Here is a 6,000-nt window from a genome sequence, read left to right on the forward strand (position 1 = left end):
GTGAGGACAAGTTAATGCCAGAAATGGGAGAGACGGAGAAGCGCAACATGGATCCAGATGCAGCCATGTCTCCTGGAGCATGTGAGGAGGCCCCAGCTGCAAGTCGCCATCAGGGCAGCTAGAGATCAGTTGGTCGCTACTGCTTTTCAACATTGAGAATTGCAAATTTCCTCTCCCTCCCTCCTTCCCTCTCTCCCTCCCTCCAGGAATAAGACAACAGAACTATTACTTGAAAGTTAACAAAATAACTTTATTTCAACACTGAACACTTGAAAGACTTTTGAGGTAGTTACTGCTGAAGAAGGTAAACTTCAACTATTCAAGTGAAAGGTTATACAAAAAATTGTTTTCAAATATTTAATATTTTATAACACTTTTCATTAGTTTCATGCAGAAAAAAAATCGGAACACTTTACAAAGACTACTACCAATGTGTGACTCGAAAATCAGAAACAGTGAATGCTTCAGAACTATTAATAAATAACATATCACTCAAATAAACAACAAATCTGACATGAAATAGTGCACATTTAAATAAAGGCATAAATATATCAAAAACAACACAGCCAACTACACAATAAATAACCAGTTAAAATGCACAGTATACTGTGCAGTCAAATATAGTGGTAAATGTAACAATAAATAAAGAACTTAAAACAGGCCAATGAAGAAACAGAACAATCACTCTCGTGATAAAAGAGGGGGGAAGTAATAAGGTAGAGGAGGGAGTGGTGGGGGGAGGGACCCTAATTCCTTCTGCATCTCCCCTGTACCCGTGATGTGACCGCTCCTGTGTCAGAGGCACACTGAGCAGGCCAGGAGGTATAGCCACTACAATCTGAACCAGGATGTATCACATTTCACCCAGACTTCCATTGCTTCTTTGCAGAAGCTTACAAAGAATCTCATTGTTGCTTCTTTGTAGATGTTACCAAAGACCCGTCTCTAAATTACACATGCTTTGAACCAAACCAATCAAAGCCTGCTGCAGCAAGTTAGCAATGGCCAGATGCCTCCCATATCCACACTATGGTCATGATATAACTGCTTAAGGAACGCTAGTTCATTTGCATCATCTACATTTTGTATGCCATCAGCATGGGCCTGATGTTGCCTGTGCGCTAGTGGAGATGGTGGAACTTCTGCTTCCAAAGCTGCAGGTTCCTTGTCTCTGGGTGCCTTCCTTTCACAGTAGCCATGATATCACAGGCCTCCCATTCCTCAACAACCAGAAGTCAAAAAGTTTAACATTAAGACAGAAATTTCAGCAACACCATGACTGCCTTCACACTCAGAGATCTCACCCTCCTGCTCCAGGTTTGACACTTTTCTTTCGCCTCCACTGCAGCTGCCATATAGCCTTGGTGTAAAGCATTTGATTCTGTCCCTCCCACATCACCCCTTTCAAGAATCTCAGGTGCTGCACCTCCATCACCATCTGATGTGTCCGTGGACAGCTTTGGATCTACTAGCGGAAAGAAATCACAATTATTTTTTGTCACACAAATTGCACACCTGATGGTTTAAGTGTTCAGTTGATGACATCGCCTTTGCTTAACCCCACATCTGATCCACCACTATTTATCATGGGGTTGGAAATGCCAAATAGCTGCCTAGCCAATTTCTCATGTTCAGCAGCTCCTTTAATTATTCCAGCCACCCCCGGTCAACGGGTACCTCTGGGCATTATTGGCCAGCTTTTCCTAAAGAAAGAAATGAAAATTAAAAAATTAAAAAATCATGTTTCAACTACTGGGGAGGTTTGTGATTACAGATAACACTAATGACAAAGTCAGAATCATCTCCAAAGATAATTTTATGACACCTTGTAAAATTAGTAAACAAAAACATCTCATGACTTTTCTGTATTTTCAACTCTACAACTAGGATTTAAAGGTTAACAAATTAACTTCTATATACATATGCTGGCAGAAAGCATCAAATCGTTAAGTTTTTTCTGACATTGTTTCACCCTACGTAACATTCGCACTCATCTGTCTGCTCTACTTCCTTCCAGGCTAGGGACATCACTCTCCTGGGCGGTTTCGCTTTTCCACTTCCCAGGATGCGATGATGCCTCGCTTCCACCTCACTTTGGAAAATATTCATCTCTTCATCTTGGAAATTCTGACTCCTTTTCTTCTACATTAAGACACTCTGTGCTGACATCTTCCACGTGCAAATGCATAAGTACATTTCAGTAGGCTGCACTTAGAATCATTAAATAACATTAAATATTTTAAAAATTACCAAAAAATTTAAAAATTGTAATACATAAAACGTGTGGAAGAAGTTTATGACACTCACCTTACTGTTATAACTCCAAAGCAAGCTGCTGCCTGAGTTCAGTCAGCACTATAGGGAGCGTAGCCTCACCTCACTATGCTGCGCTGGAGGCTTCCCGCATTGCCACGCTGGAGGCTCCTGATGGGGATTGCAGGGGGAGGGTCACAATCAGAAATGTGGCCTGAAACAAATGGGCTGGATGCTGACCTGAAGACCTGGGCCATTGAGTTTTGAGCTAATGCAAAAGATTGCGGAAAACACAAGCATTATTTTAAATTCATTGATGGGGTGTTGGCATCGCTAGCTGGGCTAACATTTATTGCCCATCCCTAGTTGCCCTTGAGAAGGTGGTGGTGAGCTGTCTTCTTAAACCGCTGCAGTCCGTGTGGTGTAGTTACACCCACAGTGTTGTTAGGAAGGGAGTTCCAGGGTTTTGACCCAGCGACAGTGAAGGAACGGTGATATATTTCCAAGTCAGGATGGTGAGTGACTTGGAGGGGAGCTTCTAGGTGGTGGTGTTCCCATCTATCTTCTGCCCTTGTCCTTCTAGATGGTAGTGGTTGTGGGTTTGGAGGGTGCTGTCGAAGGAGCCTTGGTGAATTCCTGAAGTGCACCTTGAGTGAATTTGGGTGTAGATTGCTTACCTTTAAAATTCTCCAATGTTTTGCATAGGTTCAGCTGCTCCTGCCTGGGTTACATTGATATTACTAACAGAAATAAGCAGAAACTCTACACCATGATCTTCTGACTCAGGCTAGGGTGCTACCAGCTAAGTGAGTTGATATTAAATGTGCTGATTGGTACAGTTCTTTCAACATTTTTAATAGGTTCCCCCTTGCTCATTAAAATGGGCTCATAACATTTTCCCCTTCTTAATATTTCATCTGTGCCAATAACCACAAGAGACTCTCCAACTTGAGAGGTTCCCATTAGTAAGTTTTTGCTGAAAAAAATAGTGAACTTGAACTTCCTAGGAGTGGAAATCAGCGTCAGATTACCACTCCGTGCCCAATTTCTTACCTTAATTTTTTTTCAATCTCATCTCCTTGACCTTCTGCCTCAGGCTGGGCGAGATCCAGGCAGTGCAACATGCCCCCGGGGCCTAGCATTGAAGTACAGCTGAGTTGAAGGGAAGGAGGCCTTGCCGCCTTTCTAATGGCACTAGCTGCTGTGAACTGGGTAAGCTTAAAGGTCCATTGAAATTTAAAGGCCCCTGACGAACCAGGGAGAAGGCAAGGCTAATGTAAGTAGATAGGATTTGGAGGGTGGGGGGAAATCAGAAGTCAGGGGGGCGGGATCGGAGGTTGGCGAGGTTAGAGGTCGGAGGGGGTCGGACCTTGGGGGCAATGATGGGGAGGGTGTCAGACCTCAGGGTTAGGGGTCAGGCCTCAGGTCGGGTTGGGCCTTGGTAGGGAGTGGGGGTGGGGAAGGCGTCGGGCCTTGGGGTGGGGGGGTGTTGGGCCTTGGGTCGGGCCTGGGGGTGCTGGTGGTGAGAGTCGGGCTTCGCAGGGAGGTGTGTCCCCATGGGGCTGGACGGAATCAAGTGGGTGGGGTAGTTAGGGCTGGGTGAGACCCCTGAGGGTCGGGGGGGCAGGGAGTCCTGTGGGTGGGGCAGTTGGGGGTGGGTGAGCCCCATGGAGGGGTTGTCAGGGGTTGTGGGGAGTCCCCTGGGGGGGTTGGGGGTGTGGGGGTAGTCCCATGGGTTGTCGGCCTGGGCCTGTACAATAGTTACCCAGAAGTTAGAAGAGGTTTTAATTCTTCTAATATTTTCTGGGTAACTATTGGTATAAACCAGTCGGAACCATCCGAAGTTTGCGAATTTAAGTCTAATTTTTGGATGGTTTCCAGTGCAGAGCAATTGCCTAGGGGAAGTTTGCACTGTGCAAACCTTACCTGGGAACTTTTGAAGGGGATTCCCCAGTTCATCTTTGGGGTACCTCCCCTATACGACGCTGGGGCGCTAGGATATTACAGCTCCCAGTAACATGCATTACCATAACTTACCATAACTAAATACTTATTTTAATTCATAGTATTCATATATTAAGTGTATTCTTTAAAGATCTAATTCAAAATTAACTTTTTAAAAAACATATGAGTAATGAGCCTCTGAATTTACCCTTCATTTTGCAGAATATGATTGGAAGAATCATCATTGTAATTTGTTTCCACCATACTTGACACTTCTCCCACAAACCATGGACGTATTTCAAATTCCTTTTGGATATGGTGTAAACATTTACCTCGTCTTATCAATACTGAACAAATGTACAATGCAATTCAATGTAAGCACGTGGTACAAGTCAGTGCAAATACACAGTACATGACAATTTAAACTTTCTTGGCAAAGTAATGTAACCATACACTGCACAACAATTTAAACATACGATACTCATCAAACTAAACATAAAACAGCACAAGTTTAAAAACATACAATGTAAGTCAATCTAAAATTTCAAAATCAGTCAGAGCTCACAATAAAGGCCATGCTAAATATTTTATATAGAATTCACAGCACAGAAACAGACCACTTGGCTCAACTGGTCTATCCTGGTGTTTATGCAACACATGAGTGTCCTCCCATCCTATCAGCAGATCCTTCCAATTCCTTTCTTCTCCAGCTCCCCTGTGTGCCAACTGTGGCTTAGTTGGTAGTTTCCCTCACTTCTCAATTGCAAGGTTCTAGGTTTAAATCACATTCCAGGGTTTGAGCACAAAAAGGCAGACACTCCAATGCAGTACTGAGGGAGTGCAGTACTATCAGAGGTGCTGTCTGTTGGATGAGATTGCCTTTGGGGTGGATGTAAAAGACCCCAAATGCACTATTTTGAACAAATAAGAAACAAGTGTTTTTAAAGCTCTTTTTTACACAGCCTACTGTCATTATAGTGTTCATTTATTCTGTACAGCGTATAGTGGGTGAACGGACATGGAAGTGCCATGTCTTGGCATTGGAGTACAAGAGGCCATAGGGTTTGGATGAGGGGACATACCTTGGGCAGAATTTGCCATGCCTGCTGGCAGCGGGCGTGATAGGTGGCATGCGCGGACAATATGGCGCGATCAGTTTCACGACGGCAGGAAGGCAGGTCGCGATCTTTCGCTCAGTCCGCCAGTGGCGGGCTGTATTTCCTGCCAACGGTTGTTGGGGAGCTCATTGTAATACATTAGCGTATCATTAAAAGCCCAGCCCGCCAGGCTCTTGGGCCCCCGCTGGATCATCTGTCCACTTCGGTGGGAAAGCACGCCAATGTGTTTCACAACAGCACGCAGCTGACGTGCACTTGGCGGCCTTCACTTTGGGGGGAACTGAGGTGAGTGAGCAGCAGCGTTCTCCACAGCTTGCAAGGGTCGTCTGTTGCCTTGCAGGCTTCAGGGGCGCCGGGAGGCCTGGGTGAAGTGCCGCCCTGCCTCCGAGGCGACTGTTTTCGGGGGGGGTTGGTGTCCGGGCACAACTGCTGCCCTGCCTCAGAGACAACTGTTGCTGTTGTCGGGGATGTCCATGGGCAACTGCCACGAAGGCGACTGTTGTCGGGGGGTGGGGGGGTGTCTGGGGGCATCTGCTGCTCAGCCTTGGAGGCGCCTGTCGCTGTTGTCGGATTGGGGGGGTGGGGGGGCGGGGGGGGGCGGGCTGGGGGAGGCAAATGCTGCCCTGAGGTTGGATCCCGTGCACAGGAAACTGAAGTGGGTGCAGTGTAAGTGAGGGAAGTGGCC

Source organism: Cetorhinus maximus, chromosome 7 (assembly GCF_964194155.1).
Source record: "Cetorhinus maximus chromosome 7, sCetMax3.hap1.1, whole genome shotgun sequence".
NCBI classification, from domain to species: domain Eukaryota; kingdom Metazoa; phylum Chordata; class Chondrichthyes; order Lamniformes; family Cetorhinidae; genus Cetorhinus; species Cetorhinus maximus.